This window comes from Hyla sarda, chromosome 11 (assembly GCF_029499605.1).
Source record: "Hyla sarda isolate aHylSar1 chromosome 11, aHylSar1.hap1, whole genome shotgun sequence".
Lineage (NCBI taxonomy): Eukaryota > Metazoa > Chordata > Amphibia > Anura > Hylidae > Hyla > Hyla sarda.
In genome coordinates this window covers 44666442-44688818 of record NC_079199.1, presented here as the reverse complement: position 1 = coordinate 44688818, position 22377 = coordinate 44666442, and positions in this window count along the sequence as shown.

Below are 22377 nucleotides of genomic sequence, written 5' to 3'. Positions count from 1 at the left end.
TCCGTCAACAATCCATCAGTGAAGCCATGTCCAAGAGACAACAGTATGCACCCACACATCCAACAGCGCAGAAGCTTAATGTGCTCCTGTCCAAGTTGCTGGTGCTGCAGTCCCTCCCTTTTCAAGTGGTGGACTCTGCACCATTAGGGGACCGATGGCTTGTGCCGAGCCGAGATGGAGAGTGCCAAACCGTCATTCCTTTGTGAAGAAGGCAGTAGCAGCCCTGCACAATTTTGTAGAAGGTGGGCCAGTCCTTGAGCCTGTCGGTGTGTATCAAAGTGCACGGCAGCGCCGACGTGTGGAGCTGTTACTATGGTCAGGGACAATTCATGTTCTTTATGGCTCACTGGGTGAATGTGGTTCCTGCACAGCCACAACACCAAGTTGGACAGGTCACGCCACTTCCTCCTCCACGCTCTCAGGCTGTTGGTCCTGTGACAGTGTGCGACTCCACCTCCTCATCCTCCACCATGTCCTCAGCCTCCACTGCCCAGACAAGTCTCAGTGCCCCTTCAGCATACCTTGTGTGCAGGGCACGGCGGTGTCATGCTGTTCTTCACATGGTTTGCCTTGGTGAACGGAGTCACACAGGGGAGGAACTGCTAAAAGTAATTTGTAAAGAAATCGGAGCATGGCTTACTCCACGAAAACTGGAAATGGGAACCATGGTGACTGACAACGGGAAGAACATCTTGTCTGTGCTGCGACTGGGAAGGCTGAGCCATTCGCCCTGCATGGCACACGTGTTCAATCTGGTTGTCAAGCGGTTCCTGAAGTTTTATCCCCATTTGCAAGACATCCTAACAATAGGAAGGAAACTTTGCATGTACTTTAGCCACTCGTACACTGCAAAGCACACCCTCCTTTAGCTGCAGCATCAGAACGGTATCCCCCAACATCGTCTGAGTTGCAACGTTGCAACACATTGGAATTCCACCCTTCATATGTTGGACCGACTATTCAAACAGAGAAAAGCCATCATAAATGTCTTGATTATCCAAGCAGATAGGGGGACTCCCCTGTGTAACCTCAATGTCAACCAATGGCAGCTCATACGTGACACCTGCCGTTTGCTCAGGGCCTTTGAGGAAGCCAAATTATTAGTAAGTCGCCAGGATTACGGGATGAACAACGTCATTCCACTGCTTCATTTCTTACAACACATGTTGGAAACAATGGCTGGTCAGGGCAATGGAGACATGGCGCCTACATCTTATGGCCACAAGAGCCCTGTGGGGGCTGAACTGGAGGAGGGGGAGGAGCATTGTGAAGTACAAGTCAGGCTTTGCCAAATGGGTGGTTTTTCTAGTAATCTGACAGGAGAGGAGGAGCAGTAGCAGCCAGAGGAGCTAGAGGGTTTATGAAGAAGGCGCGACAGAGGACCCAGACACACCATGGCAGTATGCAATGGAGATGGAGGCAGGGAGTCCCGCCAAGTCACTTGCACAAATAGCACGATGCATGCTCACTTGCTTGGGGAGTGACAGCCGAATTGTCATCATTTGGCAGTGGGCTGGCTTTCCACCTTATTGGACCCTTGCTACCGGCACAAAATCGAGGCCTTTTTAACAACCACTGAGAGGGAGGACAAACTGACCTACTAGGCTGTGCCATTCAGACACTATATGGTCTCCTCATGCTTCAGCCACCTCCAGGCTGTGTCATTCAGACACTATATGGTCTCCTCATGCTTCACCACCTCCAGGCTGTGCCATTCAGCCACTATATGTTCTCCTCATGCTTCAGCCAACTCCAGGCTGTGCAATTCAGCCACTATATGGTCTCCTAATGCTTCAACCACCTCCAAGCTGTGCCATTAAAACACTATACGGTCTCCTCATTCTTCACCACCTCCAGACTGTGCCATTCAGCCACTCTATGTTCTACTCATGCTATCACCAACTCCAGGCTGTGCCATTCAGCCACTATATGGTCTCCATTTGCTGCCACAAACTCCAGGTGGTCATTCAGCCACTATATGGTCTCATCATACTGATGCCACCTCCGGGCTCTGTCATTGTGCCACCATGTGACATGTGACTCCTTGTTAGATTTGATCCTTTGTAACCACACGTTGGGGCATGGGACATTAAAACTTGGGAGTGTAATCTTACATTTGAAATTCAAAATCTTCTATTTCAATTTTAAAATTCATATTTTAATCTTAGGGATTGTGAAGCCCTATTGTCTACTCATGCTGCCAACAGCTCTGGGCTGTGCCATTCAGCCACTATATGTTTTACTGATGCTGCTGGGCCTGAGACATTACCTAAATATACTTTATGGTAGCACTAACTACCATAACTCTTCAATTTCAATTTTAAAAATATTCTTTTAATCTTAGGGATTGTGAAGCCCTATTGTCTACTCATGCTTCCGCCAGCTCCAGGCTGTGCCATTCAGCCACTATATGTTTTACTGATACTGCTGGGCCTGGGACATTGCCTAAAAATATTTTATGGTAGCACTAGCTACCATAAATCTTCAATTTCAATTTTAAAATTCATCTTTTAATTTTTGGGATTGTAAAGCCCTGTTGTCTACTCATGCTGTCGCCAGCTCCAGGCTGTATCATTGTGCCACCATAGCATCTCCTTATGCTGTTGGCACCTTAAATTAAACTTTTAAAATGTTAATATATCTAAAATCTTCAATTTAAAATTTCTAAAATATCTTTAAAGGGGTATTCCAGGAAAAAAACTTTTTTTTTAATATATATCAACTGGCTCCAGAAAGTTAAACAGATTTGTAAATTACTTCTATTAAAAAATCTTAATCCTTTCAGTACTTATGAGCTTCTGAAGTTAAGGTTGTTCTTTTCTGTCTAAATCCTCTCTGATGACACCTGTCTCGGTAAAGCCCAGTTTAGAAGCAAATCCCCATAGCAAACCTCTTCTAAACTGGGTGTTTTTTTTACCTAAAATGCTTGTTTTCCCAAAAATTTTAAATTTTTAAAAAGGGTAAAAGCAGAAAATACCCCCCAAAATTTGTAACACAATTTCTCCCGAGTACGGCGATACCCCATATGTGACCCTAAACTGATGCCTTGAAATACGACAGGGCTCCAAAGTGAGAGCGCCATGCCCATTTGAGGCCTAAATTAGGGACTTGCATAGGGGTGGACATAGGGGCATTCTACGCCAGTGATTCCCAAACAGCGTGCCTCCAGCTGTTGCAAAACTCCCAGCATGCCTGGACAGTCAACGGCTGTCCGACAATACTGGGAGTTGTTGTTTTGCAACAGCTGGAGGCTCTGTTTTGGAAACAGTGGAGTACCAGACCTTTTTCATTTTTATTGGGGAGGGGGGCTGTGTAGGGGTATGCGTATATGTAGTGTTTTTTACTTTTTATTTTATTTTTTGTTAGTGTAGTGTAGTGTTTTTAGGGTACAGTCGCCTGGGCGGGGGGTTCACAGTAGTTTCTCGCTGGCAGTTTGAGCTGCGACAGAAAATTTGCCGCAGCTCAAACTTGCAGCCAGATACTTGCTGTAAACCTCCACCCATGTGAGTGTACCCTGTACATTCACATTGGGGGGGGGGGGGGGGGGGGACATCCAGCTGTTGCAAAACTACAACTCCCAGCATGCACTGACAGACTGTACATGCTGAGAGTTTTAGTTTTGCAACAGCTGTAGGCACACTGGTTATGTATCACTGAGTTTGTGACCTAACTCGGTGTTTTACAACCAGTGTGCCTCCAGCTGTTGAAAAACTACAACTCCCAGCATGTACGGTGCATGGTGTACATTGACTGCTGAGAGTTGGAGTTTGCAACAGCTGGAGGCACACCGGTCGTGAAACACTGAGTTAGGTTAAAAAAAAAAAAAAACTCCAAGTTTCACAACCAGTGTGCCTTCAGCTGTTGCAAAATTACAACTCTCAGCAGTCACCGACAGCCAATGGGCATGCTGGGAGTTGTAGTTATGCAACCAGCAGATGCACCACTACAACTCCCAGCATGCACTTTAGCTGTTTGTGCAAGCTGGGAGTTGTAGTTATACAACAGCTGAAGGTACACTTTTCCATAGAAAAAATGTGCCTCCAGCTGTTGCAAAACCATAAGTCCCAGCATGCCCATAAGGGAATGCTGGGAGTTGTGGTGGTCTGCCTCCTGCTGTTGCATAACTACAGCTCCCAGCATGCCCTTTTTGCATGCTGGAAGCTGTTGCTAAGCAACAGCAGGAGGCTGTCACTCACATCCAGCGATCCACACCGGAAAGTCAGTCCCTCATCGTCGCCGCCGCTGCTCCTGGGGCCCCGATCCCAACATTCCCGCCGGGGATCGGGGTCTCCAGCTCCCGGGGTGCATGTCCCGCACCCGCTCACGTCCTCCGGAAGAGGGGCGGAGCGGGTGCGGGAGTGACACCCGCAGCAGGCGCCCTGATTGGTCGGCCGGTAATCCGGCCGACGAATCAGGGCGATCGTGAGGTGGCACCAGTGCCACCTCACCACTGCAGGCTCTTGCTGTTCGGGGCCGTCAGAGACGGCCCCGAACAGCCAGTAATTCCGGGTCACCGGGTCACTGGAGACCTGATTGACCCGGAATCGCCGCAGATCGCTGAACTGAATTGTCCAGCGATCGCCGACATGGGGGGGGGAAGCATAATGACCCCCCTGGGTGATATGCCGGGATGCCTGCTGAACGATTTCAGCAGGCATCCGGCTCCGGTCCCCAACCGGCTAGCGGTGTGGACCGGAATTCCCACGGGCGTATGGATACGCCCTCGGTCCTTAAGGACTCGGAATGCAGGGCGTATCCATATGCCCTATGTCCTGAAGAGGTTAATCTTCTCTATTGTGAGGCCCTATGATCTTGTCAGGCTGTTGCCACCTCCAGACTGGGCCGTTCTGCCAATATATGGTCTCATCGTGCTGCCGCCAATTCCAGGCTGTGTCATTGTGCCGCCATGGGACTCCTTGTTAGATTGGGTTTTGTGGTCATACAGTATTAGTTCAAAGTAAACACCGGGACATTAAACTTGGGAATCTAATATAAATCTTACATTTTAATTTAAAAAAATCTATGTAATCTTTTCTTGACTGAGGCCCTATTGTCGTCAACGTCATATTACCTGTGGAATTATCACAAGAATCCAATGAAACAGCTTGGAACGATAACAATGAACCATAACTGATTAAATGAAACATTCGCACTTTCATAGTCAGGGCGGCACTGAGAGGCAGGGGCTGGAACAGGTAGTATCTCACCTGGCGGAGTTCCGCCAGCTCTATGCTCCTCAGAATGGGTACTCAAAAAATTTTAATAAATTCAAATTAAATTAAATTAAAATTACATGGAAAATCCTCTTTATTCTCTTTAATTTTGACACCATATGGTCTCCCTGCTGCCAAATCGACACTCTGCACCAGTGATTCTAATAGCAATGTCTGTAATCTGCATGTCATACTGAATAACAGAATTATTTCACTAACACAGCACACTCCCTATGCGTGTTAGGACAAGGCAAAGTGTTCTACACCCCTATTGAGGCGCTCTGTAGGCCAGAAATAGACATTTAAAATGGCAATTTGCCCAAAAAAAAAATTCGGTCCAAACCAATTTTTTTCAAATCGGCCGAATCAAAGTTCACTCATCTCTAGTGATAAGTGTCAGATTGAGGGGATTCCGACAGCTACTACACCCTTAATCTCAAGAATGGGGACTGGAGTTTCCAGTGATGATGGAGCAGTGGGTTGTGCATGCACAAGGCCGCTCTATTCATTTTCTATAGGAGTACTGGAGAAAATTGCTTTGGCACATCCATGCACAATGAATGGAGAAGCGACACGCCTGCATGATTTGCGCCTCCATTTTGAGCTGCAATACAAGTCTTGGTTCTTGACCGCAAGGACCCCCTTCAATCTGGCACTTATCTTTTGGAGTCATTGATGTGAAAGATAGATCTGGCTGGGGGTCAAGTAAGATGGAGAAAGCTTTTCATTTTTTTCTGACTCAAGAACACCAGATTTGGGGGTGAGGGGGTAGGTAACATCTGTGCCAGATAAGTTAATTTTTGTGTTCTCAGCCTAAATGTGATACTGAGGACCATGGAATGCTATGAGCTGTCCCAGGCTAAAAGTACACATGTAGAAGACAAGAGGTTTCAGGGTAGAGCCTTAAAAGACACCAACAAGACTGCCATATGGGGACAATTTCATCATCAAATTCAAGGGGTTTTACCTGAAAGGGAATCTGCCAGCTATGTTTTCTACTAAGAGCTATAGACATCCAAATAGTCTTTGCATATCCACCATTGCTGCACCCCGAAATGCGTCTGTTCCAAGACTGCCTTTGCACAAGAAGTCGGGACTATTTGGAGTATTTGTCCACCACTATTGGTCTTTTACTGCCCTCTCAGCTTCTCCCCACGCCGTCGGGGTAGAGAGGGATCCCACACCAAAGACCTCCAGCGCTGCCACATGCTACAAACGAACATTAACTTTTCCAGCGGACTACGCAATAACCATCTGTATTGGACATCTTCACCTCTACTACACCTTCCTACTGACGCCTTTGAGAGGCATCAATCCAGATCACCGTTAAACGCTGCTATGCACATATGACTGCTTTCGCCAGAGCCGGTAAGAGGCACTAAGTGCCTGACTTTGATCTATTTTTCCTCTTGTACTTTGTCCCCGTGCTGTTGGGGGTATAGAGGATAGATCTTTAGCGCTACTGCGCATACAAGTACAGTGACCCTCCGACCTACGATGGCCCCGACATACGATAATTTCAACATGCGATGGCCTCTGAGAGGCCATCGCATGTTTAAGGCAGCATCAACATACGATGCTTTTGTATGTCGGGGCCATCACATAAACGGCTATCCGGCAGCGCAGACTGCTTCAGCTGCTGCCGGATAGCCATTTACGGTGCCCCGTGTGCTCGGGTGATGGTCTCCTACCTGTCCTCGGGGCTCCGGAGCGTCATCTTCACGATCCCCTCCATCGACGTCATCGAGTCGCACGCACACCGTCCCGTCATCCAATAGGTGCGGCGTGCATGCGTAGTGACGTGATGATGGCGACGGAGAGCGAGGATCCCGGGGAAGCAGAGATGTTCTGGAGCGTCGAGGACACCACAGGGACGCGGCGACAGCGATGGAGGCGACATCCTGGGCAGCGGTGACGAGTACGGAGCGGCGGGGACAGGTGAGTACTGCTTCCTATACTTTACATTGCACGGATCCCTCAACATACGATGGTTTCAACAAACGATGGTTCATTTGGAACGGATTACCATCGTATGTTGAGGGACCACTGTATACTCAGTGGGCTCGTAACTGCGAGCCTCCAGCGCTGCAAAAACTGTTTATTGGACATAATGTCATGTTTTAAACCAACTAACCAAATAACCAAAGTTCCAAGAGCTCCAGAAGACGCAAGAGTTCCAGATTCCCTGAGGTGGTGTTTTGTAGATCCCAAGGGTCTACTCACGGACAGTTACCCGCTAGATATAGGGAGTAAAAACAGTATCACACATTGTCCAACTAATTTAGTCAGTCTATATAATGTGTATATGACTTATTCAAAATGTCTAGTCAGGACTGTATCTAACGTGTCCATTACCAGTCCATAATGTCGAAATGTTTATATGTATCTAACATTTTTCCTGTCCCCATGTGCAGGGTGCTCTCCTGGCCAGAGGGTTCCCCTGCGACTTAAGTAAAGCACGTAGAGTGACAGAAATGCTGTATATCGAGGTAACAATGGTGTGTTGTATAAAATATGTATAGAGTTCTGGGGAGAAGTGTTTTAGTACCGAAGGGCCCCATTAGCTAAGGCATTGGGTAGATAGCCTCCGGCAGCCCAATCCGCAACTTATTTTTTTCAGTGTCTAGAGTATAATGAATCCCATGTGTTTACCAATTTATTTCCCAAAGGAGCATGTATGGACATTTCTAAAGTGCTACATGGACTCATCCCCTGTTGTTATTAACTATCCAGACCTGTGAAGGACATTTTATACAATTATGCCCCAGGAACTGTCATAAGGCCCCAGTTGCCACTTCTAGTCGTCCGCCCTCCAGAACTGGGCGCCGAGCACGGCTGTATTCAAGGGATTGAATAAGAGGGAGCCCGGGTGGCTGCAGAATAAAGCCAGCCCGGACTCCTTTGTACAGTTGTAATACCATATTTCCCGCTGGAGCCGTGACCACAGCTGCCAGCGGGAAATATGAAATCTGCTCTCCAAAGCCGTTTTGTAAGCCAGGTCTGGGATGGATTACATTTACGCTTTTTTGGAGGTGTTGCAACTTTTTGTGCGACTTTTGCACTTGTTATATTCCTGACCACTGCGAAGTAAAAACTGAAATTTGCATTTGTAAGCACATTTGTAGCTTTTTGCTTACAGCCACAAAAAATTGCTTAGGTGCAAATGCGACTTTATGTGCGACTTTTGTAAGCAAAAAAAGAGCCTTAAATCCTTTGATAAATGTTCCCCATAAACTCTATGGCATTTTTATCAAAATACTAGCCGAATACCCGGCGTTGCCCGTTTCAACAAAGGAGAAAGCTTTTGACTTCATAACCCTTCCTCATATATTGTTGTCATATCCCGTCCTCATACCCCAACCTCCTATCCCCTCCTCCTATCCCGACCTCCTATCCCGACCTCCTATCCCGTCCTCCTATCCCAACCTCCTATCCCGTCCTCCTATCCCGTCCTCCTATCCCGACCTCCTATCCTGACCTCCTATCCCGACCTCCTATCCCAACCTCCTATCCCAACCTCCTATCCCGTCCTCATCCAGTCCTCCTATCCCATCCTCCTATCTCGTCCTCCTTTCTCGACCTCCTATCTCGACCTCCTATCTTGACCTCCTATCCTGTCCATCCCATTTTCCTATCCCGACCTCCTATCCCGTCCTCCTATCCCGTCCTCCTATCCCGACCTCCTATCCCGACTTCCTATCCCATTGTCATCCAGTCCATCCCGTCCTCCTATCCCGTCCTCCTATCCCGACCTCCTATCCCGTCCTCCTATGCCGACCTCCTATCCCGTCCTCCTTTCTCATCCTCATATCCGACCTCCTATCCCGACCTTCTATCCCGTCCTCCTATCCTGTCCTCCTATCTCGTCCTCCTATGCCGACCTCCTATCCTGTCCTCCTTTCTCGTCCTCCTATCCCGACCTCCTACCCCGACCTCCTATCCCGTCCTCCTATCTCGTCCTCCTATCCCGACCTCCTATCCCGACCGCCTATCTTGTCCTCCTATGCCAACCTCCTATCCCGTCCTCCTTTCTCGTCCTCATATCCCGACCTCCTATCCCGTCCTCCTATCCCGTCCTCCTATCCCGTCCTCCTATCTCGTCCTCCTATCTCGACCTTCTATCTCGACCATCCCGTCCTCCTATCTCGACCTCCCATCCCGTCCTCATATCCCGACCTGTAAGATGAGTACCAGGTATTAAAATATCTCCAGCCGTACAGAAGTTGTGTGGGAACATACATTTCCCATTGATTTGCATGGGACTTTAAACAAAAACCCTGACCTTCACAATTGGGGGTAGTTAAGGGCTAAATTAACTATCCTATATTTTAAGTGGACCTATAAGTAACATGTGACCAAGTATTATTGAAATATCTCCAGCCGTTTGGAAGTTATGCAGTCACATATATTTCCCATTGACTTGTATGGGACTTTAAACATAAACCCCGCCCCTGGCAAATGGGGGTGAGTATGGGTTAAATCACCTATCCATTGTTTGTTGTTGACATATTAGTAACATGTGTGCCAAGTTTCATGTTAATATCTTTAGCCGTTTGGTTTTTGTGGAACATACACACATACATACATACATACACACACGTTGAGTTTTATATATATATATATATATATATATATATATATATATATATATATATATAGATTAAAGGCTTATTTGTACTGAATTGCCCCCCTACTGAACAAGATAGTGTAAGGGTCAGATGTGTAACTAGTCCCATAGGGATTCATTACTTACAGATCATGACATTTCTCTAATACATACTGGCAACAGGTCAATCGTAACCCCTAGACTATGCATTGCTCAGAAGTAGATAATCAGGGACATTTATCATCGTTGCTTTGGTAAGCCAATTCTGTAGTTATTTTTTTCTTGCCATTTTTTTTTGCTTATGTATGACATATTTATCATACTATCACAGGGGGTTGATAAATTTGGCTTACATGAGCAAAAACCAAGAAATCACTTTTAAATACCATTTTTTTTTAGCATACATAAGCAAAAACCAAATAATGACTACAGAACACCACTATGCAGCTTTGAAAAAAAACGTGTGCATATATATATATATATATATATAAATATATATATATATAATATGTGTGTGTGTTTATTACATTTTTTAACACTGTTTTTTCTCCCTAAATGTACTTACTCATTTTTTTTTGTTTTGTTTTGTTACTTCTTCTACAGATCCTTGTATCCTGTGGACTCCTTCGGATTCGGTGGACTACTTCGACGACCAGCATTTTTCTTTGCTTGTTGTTAATAAAATGATTAACGAGGGCTTGCTGACGGACCCCCCTGACAGACTCCTATATCCCCTAATCATGTCACTGTTCCGGTCGGGTTCTGTGATTGGCTGCTGGTCCTGGCCAATCACAGGGCCCAGCGGGAAATGTGAAATGACAGCAGGGGATTTAGGAGTCTGCAGCGCCGGTATATGTAAGGAGCCCGGGCTGACATTACAGTGCAGCCGCCCGGGCTCCTCATACTGCCTCCCCGCTACCCTCACTTAATAATGATGGGGACACTGATATACATCCCCCCTTGTCTCCCGCCCGCGCCGCTCAGCTCCCGCTGCTACAGGACTACAACTCCCAGCGTGTCCTCACTGTAAGGGCATGCTGGGACTGGTAGTCTTGCAACAGTTAGCAGACAGATGGGAGTTGTGTGGCGCTGGCAGGTGAGAGGGGGGGGGGGGGATGTAAATCACTGCAGTGTCCCTGTAGCAAAGTGAGGGTAGCAGGGAGAAAGTATGTCGGAGCCCGGGTGGCAGTAGCTTTTCCTGCTCCATGTTGGAGCTGGAGTCAATTTAGTCAATTTTTACGGCCGTTGCGACATTTTATTGCGCAGCTGCGACTGTCACAGTTAATAAATACCTGACTAAACCAAGTAAAGTTTTCAAACCCGTGTACCGTAGTAAAAAAAACAAAAAAATTGCTCTTCTTGCTTGCATAGATGATTGTCGCACGAAAAGTCACGGTGTCCCAGTAGTGACTTTTTTTGCGACAAATTTACACAGAAAAACTCGGGTAAAAGGGTTGATAAATGCCCCTCAATATTCTTATATAGTTTATTAACACACAAGGAGACAATCCTTATATAGGGTGATAATCTGTTCTTGATGTGCTGCTATGCACATATATCTACACCAGAAGTTCTTTGTGGACCTGTTCTATAAGTTCTAAATTCATAGAAGGGTCATCAGTGATATACTGAGCAGTGATACACACTACGGTATTTATTTAATCTCTCAATAGATATTGATACTATATATAGCAGGTTAAAACAATGGGAATATAAGACTGAGGGGAGATGAATCAGGCTGACCCCCCCCCCCCCCCCCGAGCATCATATTTATACCAATTTTTTTTTTTTTTTTTTATGTTCCTGTCCATTTGACTATCCAGGGAAAAAAGTGCAGATATAAAGATTCAAGAGCTGATGTATCAAGCCCTGCACCTGGTCAGTTGGTGCACATTGGGCTGTCTTACATGTTGAATGTGCCCACGTTATCTGCAGGTTATGCTGAGATCATGTGGACAGTGGGGGGTGCTTTCAATGCAGTCAGGGTGGGACGTACATATGGGCCGCATTTGTCTTTAGGGGGCTGGCTTGTCAGGCAAAACAAAAAGCAGCCAAGCCCCCTGTGATAAGCTGTTGTTTCGAGCCGCACAGGAAGCTGAGAAAGGCTCGAGACAACAGTAATCCATAAGGCACTAGCATGCTGAACCTTCAGGGGCATGAAAATCCAAAAAAGGGGACGATACATCCAACAGGTACTACATGTACATTAAACACATTCATAACTTGGCATTAAATTAGCACATACTTTAAAAGTGCAAAGAAAATGGAATACCACTTTAAAGACCATCAGCACCAAATTGCTTCTGAATAATTTTCAAGTAGCAACTTTTTCTTTTTTTTAAACAAATGGCAGAAACGGGGGAATGTATCATTTGTGACATTTCTAAAGCTTGCACTTCCTTCTTTATGGCAGTTTCAATTATAAAAATAAAGATTCAGATTGTCTTGCGATTTTCAATGAGAAGTCACATATAAGAAATATACGAACAAAACACACATGCAATGCACACCTAAGTAATGATTACCAAATGAAAAAATCTTTATTTACTAGAGTATAACGAGAGAAGATAGAGGAATAAAAACACTTAAATGGTACCTGTCACCATCAATGTAATTTAATATATTATAGATTAGTCTATTTAAATTACCTTTCTAATACTGTATACTTCTTAATACATTTTTATTACTTCATGTGTTAAATTAACCCCTAAAAGTTTGGCCACCAGGGGTCCTCCTTCTGCTTGCAGATTGTCTCCTGTAGCAGCCTGGTGGAGACAAAAGTCAGGAAATGCAGGTGGGACCTCAGCTCAGCACAGTGTATAGAGATGAATATTTCAGCTTCCTTTCCCTTTGAGCTAGGCTAGACTGTAGAGCAGGGTTTTCAACCAGGGTGCCTCCAGCTGAGTAGAGACACACATAAGCTTCTCTGCTTGCTAGCAATTTTTTTTTTGAAAAAAATGAAAACAAAAAATGCAAAAAAGCAAGTAAAGAAATATTCAGAAAATTTAGAATCTAACATTTTGTGACTATTCGGTTAACTTGGGCAGTGCTAAAGACAAGACCAGTAATGAAAATCAATATCCAGGTAAGTATGAAGTAAGATTTATTAGCAACACGTTTCAAATTCGTACAGAATTCTTTGTTCGGCAAAGCCATATGTTTCGTGATGGAATTCCAAGGCGGATCCACATGTGACCTGCAGGCGGCTGATCATCATGCATTACACTACATGTCTATTCAGGTGTTGCACCCATTGGGACAACACTATCTGGTAATGAGCTTTAAGTTTGGCGCCTAGCTTCATTACCGAAGTGTGCTACACGAAAATGCACATCTCAGGTTTTTTATGTTTTACAATCTATACGGTTAATATGGATGGGAACTAGGGATTTACTTAATGACTCTACTCCATAACTAAACTTTGTTGCAGAGTTTATCAGCAATGGAGAATACAGAGAATTCTTTTCTTTTTGCTTACGATATCCACGAGGCACGAGCTACCTGCTGTGTATACTTAGCAAAGAGACTTGCTTTTATTTACCAGCTTATCTAAAAGCTCAGCTTCTGTGTTTAAGATTCCTCAGTAATCATCAAATTTGAATCATCTGTAAATCATCATAAAGAGTGGAGCAGCTCCCTGATGAATGTGTACTCTATGATAAGAGCTGTTCCTTCGTATTTTCTACAAGAATTTACAAGTAACAAATGAAGCTGTTCTAAGGCTCCCATCAATTCTCTTTATTCTGTGCAATCATCTCGGGTTGGCTACAAACTACACAAAAATGGCTGCAACAAATTATAAAATGGAACATTTGTACTTTTCCAGACTCCTCTAAGGCTGCCATTAGGTAGACTGTCAACATAGATGGATATTATTGGGGGTATGGAAATTAATCTGAAATGACCAGTTATGGTGGAAAAAGCATATTAATCAATAAAAGTGCAATTTGCTCCAAATGAAATGAATACTTTATTTTCTATACCAATTAGAGCTGAAGGCAATGCTATAAAATGCAAACTCCTTACATAAAAGTTCATAAAACGAACATATAGTATAACTTCTGTAAGTTTGACTTCTTCAAAGTGCTAAGATGGCAATTTACTTTTTGTGGGTAATTGTTTGATGTGAAGCTAAAGACACTTAAGATTTTTTTTTCTGATAAAATGACCATAGTAGTGTTTCCATAACAAAGTTGTCTTATGTTAGTAACCAATTTTTTTTTTTAAAGCAAAATTGACAGGCTGTTCACCCGCACTAAACCCAATATACTGGGCTATAGTTAGGGTGAACAGCTTTACAATGAGTCATCACTTATGCGAATTAATTAGGTATTGCAGGAGTTATATACCTTCATACTTCTATTTCTATTGCTCAGCTCTGCACATTGAAGGCAGGGAGCCGGCTTGCCGCTCTCCCCTGCCTCCTCAATATTTCCCATTGCTAGAATTGTGTCCCAAAATTGGACACAGTACTCCATGTTCTTCTGCAGCAGCATGGGAAATTTAGTATTACATGTCAACCACTTAAATGTTTGGTTGTCTATGTAAAGCATGGATGGGCCAAGTCCATAGATCAGAAGCTCTTGTTACAGGGAGGCACTTCTTTACATGTGCTCGTTCAATGAGCCTTTTTACATGGCTGAACTAACTGTGTGGCTGGGCCGCATGAACGATTGCTGGATCATATGTTAAATTCATCATTTTTGGCCACACATCTCATGCGTGACCAATAAAGATAATTTAAATGGCCATACAAAAGATCCAATCAGCCAGGAAATTAGCATTTACTTGTTAAACAAGAAGAAAACGGGGTTTCAAATGGCAGTAAATGCTCAACCCCAAATTTAGTTGTGCTAAGGGCGATCCCCAGCATAAAATACATACAATGGGGGATGCCTGCAGCAGACCACAAGTGCCACAATGGCACACTTCACCCAATGAAAAGTGTGGATGTGGAACATATAGAATAATACAGGAATGTAGGTGCACTACTGTGGTAGCTGTAAACAGTAACATATGACTAACCCTCAAAATGATGTTAAAATTGAGACATTAGCCAGTATAACCTTATATGAAGGACATACCTGAGGCTGCACACCAACGCCAAGGTTTCTCAAATGGCACGGGACCTAGCACTAAACCTACCTGTGCCGTTTGGGCAATACCAGGGGCTCGTGGGCAATTACAGCGGCATTAGGTCAGACTCACAGCCTGCTCCCAGTTCACTCCAGTGTGGCTAAGCACACATACAGTGGGAGGAGGGAGGAAGGCTATGAGCTCCTCCCAAGTAGGCTGATATGTTGCATACCTCACAGGTGCACCAAAATGCTGCCCATAATAGTGATTAAGGTGCATTAAATGTGGAGTTTATACAACTCCAAGTATAAGAGGATATACTGGCTAATGTGTCAATTTTACTGGCTATTGTCTCAATTTGAACATCATTTTGAGGATCAGTCATATGTTACTGTTTACATCTACCACAGTAGTGCACCTAAATTTATGCATTAACTTGTTGCTCAGTTTTGCTGATCATGTGCCGATTATTGGGACCAAGTGTTTCTAGGAGCACTCATTAAGCTGATAATAGGACCCTACCATGTAAAAGGGCCTTTAGAACAGTGGCGTACCTAGAAGAAAGGGGACCCTATAGCAGACATCATAATGTGCCTCCTATTAGGGTGTCTGATTTTGTCCCCAGGACAGAAAGGTCAGATGTTTATTTCCCTTTGCTTTCCATGACCGATTGGTCAATACTCCACTCTAATTTGCTGACAATGCAGTTCTCTGCACGGAGCTCTGCACAGTTTCCTATCAAAAGAAAAAGTGATGGGACCAACAAGGACACCCCCCCCACACACACTCCAAGGGCCTCATAGCAGCAGCATGGTCTGCCATTATGGTATGTGTGCCTCTTGCTTTAAAGGGGGCCAAATGGGGGAAGCCTTCTCTTTGGCATTTATGTTACATAGAGTGTAAATACATAAAAAAAGGTGTATAGAGTGGTTATAGGCTGCCTATGCCTAAGCTGTTAATATCCATTTGTCCATGACAGCACTTGTCAGCCTCTTCCAATGTGGGACAACTAGAAAGAGTGTGGGGGATGGGCACTACACACTTGTAAGACAGCTTTAATGCAGCACCTGGTAAACAATGATAACATCAATGGGGTGCCAGACACTAGCTGAACCAGCAATTCCACATGTAAATCCACAAAATTAAAAAAGGATGTCTGCACTCACCATTCAAGATGAAAAAGATTCAGACTTTATTGAAGAGGTGTCCATGTGTATAGCATATTCGGACGCATTCGATATACTGTCCCGATACAGATAAAATTCACCGAGGTGCAGGGAGGGAAAGTCAGCTACCAGCCGGCAGCCGGAGCGTAGTGGAACAACAGTGCGGTTTTGCATCAATGAACCATCATCCGGTTCCTACGGGTCAGGGTCAGCGACTGAAGCTTTATCGAATTTCCTAGAATGGCTTATCTCCCCCCTCCTCCCTGGTATTCCATCTTTTATTAGAGATACAAGTGACCTGTTAAGTAACTTGGAAGATTTTGTCTGGCAGGAATCTTATGTATTAGTGTCTTTGGATGTAGAGGCGCATACATCCGCATCCCGTGGGATGCAGGTGTACGAGCCATGACACTTTTTTTTCTCCTATTCAGGAAAATCGAAAGAATTTATTGATCTCGTTGCAGAAGCATTGTCTTTTATTCTTAGCAACAAGACTTTTACTTTTTATGATATGTGGTACAAACAGATACATGGTGCCCCAATGGGGTCCCCGGTATCTTGTATCCTGCTAAATATTTATCTTGCTATTTTTGAGTTAACGTACGTCCACACTCTCAGGTACCCCTTCACCCTGTTTGTGAAGCGGTTCCTGAGTTATTTGGATGACGTTTTAATAATTTGGGATGGTAATAAAAATGATTTTGATGAATTTGTTAAATAGCTAAGTAATAATGATTTGAACATGCTATTTACACATGAATATGGAGGAAAATCTTAAAACTTTCTAGACGTCTCACTTAATATTGATGAACTCAAATTAAAAATTACAGTTTTTAGATAAACAATAGCAAAAAAAATGCTGTTGCATTACCATAGTTCACATCCCTTTTACATAAAAAACAATATTCCATATTCACAGTTCATTAGACTTAAAAGAATCAATAGTAACAACAGTTAATATTATGCACAAGCAGAAGAATTAAAACAAAGACAAGACCCCGAACCTATCATTCAAAAAGCATTTCTGAGAGCAGAACAGAGAGATAGGAAAGAGCTTTTAATTCCCAACAAACAAAAAAGAAAATGTAAAAAGAATGACAAAAAAATTTTTTTTTGTTCGAAAATAGTCCCATGAACAGTATAATAAAAAAATGTCATTCTTTCAAATTGGTATATGTTATAGCAAGACCCATTACTTAATGAAACAGCAAAAAATAAACCGATAATAACTTTTAGAAAAAATAAAACTATTCATGACTTTATTAAAAATAAAAATAAAAAAAATATTAAAAACCCATACCGAACCTGTCTTATAAAAAAATATACCAGTTGGCAATTTCCCCTGTGGACATTGCAACTACTGCAAACATATATTTAAAAAAAAAAAAGTATATACAATTAGGCAGCTATACAGTAAAAATAAATCAATTTATTTCTTGTAGATCTAATTTTGTAGTATATTGTCTTGTCTGCACCTGCGGCTTTTTCTATATAGGAAAAACTAAAAGGAATCTTAATGTTAGATTTCGAGAACATTTATATTCTCTATGTACAAAAATAGGTGCCACTAGATTAATTTCCCATATAGATTATCATCATGATGGGAAAATCGCAGATATTTGATTTGCAGGCTTAAAACACATTTCATAACAACCGCAAGGTGTAGACAAATATAAAACTATTGCAATGTGAAGCAAAGTGGATCACGAAATTAAAAGCGCTGGGCCCATTGGGTCTTAATGAAAGAAATTATTTTAGCTCTTTTCTATAAAATAGCAGGATAATTTTTTTTTATCATTTCTATTGGTTTTAACATGTGAACTATGTATCTATGTTGGTGAAGGGTCACTCCTCCCCCTCCTCCTTTTCCCATACATACCTGGCTGTTAACCTGTTAACCCAAGGGATCAGGAACCGGATGATGCGTCATTGACGCTGTCTTTCTACTACGCTCCGGCTGCCAGCTGTTAGCTGTCTTTCCCTCCCTGCACTTTGGTGAATTTTATCTGTATCGGGACAGTATATCGAATGCGTCCGAATATGTTATACACATGGACATCTCTTCAATAAAGTCTGAATTTTTTTCATCTTGAATGGTGAGTGCAGACATCCTTTTTTCCTTTTGTGGATTTACATGTGGAATTACTGGTTCAGTTAGTGTCTGGCACCCCATTGATGTTATCATTGTTTAACAGGTGCTGCATTAAAGCTGTCTTACATCCCCCACACTCTTTCTAGTTGTCCCACATTGGAAGAGGCTGACAAGTGCTGTCATGGGCAAATGGGTATTAACAGCTTAGGCATAGGCAGCCTATAACCACTCTATACACCCTTTTTTATGTATTTACACTCTATGTAACATAAATGTCAAAGAGAAGGCTTCCCCCATTTGGACCCCCTCTAAAGCAAGAGGCACACATACCATAATGGCAGACCATGCTGCTATGAGGCCCTTGGAGTGTGTGTGTGTGTGTGGGGGGGGGGGGGGGGTCCTTGTTGGTCCCATCACTTTTTCTATTGATAGGAAACTGTGCAGAGCTCCGTGCAGAGAACTGCATTGTCAGCAAATTAATGGAGTGGAGTATTGACCAATCAATCGGTCATGGAAAGGAAAGGGAAATGTGGCCTGGAAAATACCTTATTTTGTCTCCTGTAGAATGCTAAGGTAATCTTTCTGATCGATCTCTTTTTGAGTCCTGTGTTTTTCCCTTATTGACTACTGTTCCAGGTGGTGTAAGTGATGGTGGGGATTTGAGAGATTGATAAATCTAGTAAGGCTGTATAGGGCAAGCAAAGTTCTGTTCAAATCAGCTAGCTAGAAGATAAGGGTCTGTACCCGCCCACCGACATACTCACCACTTGAACATTTCCAGCACAGGTTCAACTCTCTACAAGTCAAGCACTTTACAGGTGACAAAAAAGTATCTGAATCTGACTTACATTGGCATAAAGGAGACTGGGTTAAATAGCAAAGATGAAAAGGGGGCCATCATTACTAGTGTTGAGCGGCATAGGCCATATTCGAATTTATGATATTTCGCGAATATAAGGACGAATATTCGTCATATATTCGCTAAATTCGCATATTCTCACACAGTAGTATTAGAGCCTTCTTTACACCACACAAGCTGGAAGCAGAGAGGGATGATCACTGTGATGTGTACTGTGAAAAAAAAACAATATTCGTAATTGCGAATATATAGTGGTATATTCACGAATATGCAATATTCGCGAATAAGATTCGCATTGTGAATATTCGCGAGCAACACTAATCATTACACTGTTAGTTTTTGCTACTCATCGAAGGTTCTGGTTTTTTAATTCCTCTTCATTTTTTTAATAAACTTTTTTCGTAACAATATAATTTACTGAGAGAAGCTGCTCAAGTTGTTGTCACTCAATATTTTATAGAATGGGGCTGTCTAGGACTAGGACCTTTATCTCAAAGAGCCCTATAGCAGTCACAGCATGGTGCATATGGTGCATATACCCCTGTTGTCCTAAATATCCCTATCCACTATTTGTTTCAAATGTAAAGTCAAGGATGTCATTTTATGACCCTATGAATGTATTGATATGTCTTTTTGTTGACTAATAAGTGCCTTTACACCTGTCCTAACATAACTAGATAGCTAATATGAGCACAATTTATTGAATTTATTCTCAAGAGAAATTGGCTGAGATAAGTAAATGACAATGAGACATAACATTATGTTGAAGATGATTGGTTGGAAACAGGAAACATGTTTCAAAAGGAAGGGCCAAAGGACCAACATGTGATACCTGGAGGACAATGTCAGAGCATGTCTTTTAAGATATTCGGTGGTTACAGCTTTCCAAAACTGGTCTGAGACTGGGCAATTGGGGAACTGTTTGACAGGGTCAGGGACATCTAAGACCCATTCATGTGAAGGCTAATACATCTGGTCAGATTACACTGGAGAGCTGCTGTAGCACAAACTGCTGAAGAAGTTCCAGTTTTATATGATAGAAAGCAATCAGAACACACAGGGCCTCTTAGCTTGCTTTGCAGACCAGTCAGACTGTCTATATTGGCTTCTGTCTGCTACCAAAAGTGCCTACAATGTGCCTAAAATCATGGAGTGTAGAGCAATGGAAGAAGAAAGCTTGGTCCCAAGGATCATGTTTAGTTTTACCTTATGCAGAAAGCAAAGTGCATGTTTGTTGCTTGCATAGAACCAGAATGCATTCTGGGAAGATGGCAACTGGTGGAAGCAGTTTGAAGCATGTGGCAATGTTTTGCAAGGAAACCTTACACACACACACATGTTCCACCCAACATTATAGCAGACCAAGTTTTTTCATGACAATAGTATTCCCTAATGGCAGTAAAATCTTTCAGAAGGATAATGCCCCTGCCACCACAATGTTAAAAATTCTCAGGGTTGGTTTGAGGAAAGTTCAAGGTGTTGACTTTACTCCCCCCAAATCTCAATGCGATTGTGCATCTGTGGTATATGTTTGAAAAGCAAGTCTGATCCACGGAGCACCTAGCAATTTACTGGATTTGTTGTCTTGGTGCCAGATACCAAAGAACACCTTCAGAGGTCATCTTCAGAAAGGGCCAAGAATATAACAAATTAGGCAATTAAAAATCACCAGAATCCTTTTGTAATATTTGGCTTCTGCCGCATAGAAGAAAGTTTACAGTTTCAATAGTTTTTGTGTAGCAGACGTGTTGTTATTTTTATTATTATGGATTAGTCCTAATGCCTATTTGAGTGTACAATCTAATTTCCTTATGAGACGCACAGACCAGGGCCAATTTTATAGGAAGTCAATTACAATCTCATTTCCCAGACTCACACACATGTCCCACACTTCACTGAAAGCCAGTTAACTCTTTGTAACATGAAGAAAAAAGGTGGCACAAACACCCAGTGAATTCACAAACTTTTAGCAGGAACTACTTTAAAAAAGGCCCAGAAAAGACACGATTAAGAAATTGCTTAAATGTCACTTTTCTGATACACAGGCATTGGTGCCAGAATGAGGCAAGAAAACTACATTTTCCTTATAATTTAATGTCCAGACACAGGACACACATTGGTACAAATACATTAGGATACTGAAACAATGAAGGGGTTTTCCTCTTTTTAAAATCCCCCTTTTTTAATAAGGGTCCTTAAAAAATAAATTGAATATAGCTGAAGCTATAATTTACTGGGAAACCAATACACTAGCTCTCAATTTCTGGACAGTGCTGTCACAGGGGAACTGAGGCGTTACAACTTGTCCATTAAAATCAATGGGCTGTCTGTGGACTTTCCTGGTCATCTATAGAAAAAGCTTCTTTTTTCTCCTCTTAGTCGCCTTTTAGGATTATAAGGGTATGAGAGGTTCTCTCCAAAGAATCCCCTTTATTAACGGAAAATTCCCTAGTAAGTTGAAATCCACAAGATCAAATGTCCAGCTCACCTGGGCAGTATCACCTGCCACAAATAGAGGGCAGCGGTTAATAGAAAAGCATGAAAAGATCCAGCACAAATGTGAGGTTAAAATTCAATGTATTTACTGAAGTATATATTATAAACGGCTTTTAAACAACACAGACATTTAGTCAGTTATTAGCCTTCAATCCTAGCAAGATGCCTGAAGCTGTCTGTGTTGTCCAACTCAAAAAATAGCTGAAAATAAGGCTCAATATTATGCTGAAAGCATTGTCTTTGGACATATGGGGAGATTTATCAAAACCTGTGTAAAGAAAAAGTTGACCAGTTGGTAATAGCAACCAATCAGCTTGATTGTTTGATTTTTAATCAAGGCCTCTGAAAAATAAAAAATAAAAAAAAATCTGATTGTTTGCTATGGGCAACTGGTCAACTTTTTTTTTCCACAGGATTTGATAAATCTCCCCAATAGTCTTTGCTTGTATTACAGTCTTGTGCAGTAGCCCTAGGCCATGTTTACACAATCTTTGCAAGTAGAGAGTATAGATAAAGCACTCACCACGGCCAGAGGTTCAGCAACAAACTTGAGCTTTAATTCCAGACTTGAGCCAGTGAAACAGAGCAGACAGACACACAGGGAGCATGGATGGAACAGGTAAGGCGGGGGCGTGACAAAGGGGTGGCAACCGGTTTCACGCACTGAGGCGCTTCCTCTGGCCCACCAAGTATTTTGGTCAATATTTTAGGCAAAACCAAGAATGGCTCCAAAACACAGAAAAAGCAGCAAATCCTTCCATTTTCAGTTCCACTCTTGACTAAAACATACTGACTAAAATACTGTGTATGAACCCAGCCTAAAAGTTAATTTTGCATGGACTCTTAAAGTTACACTATAACATCTTCTG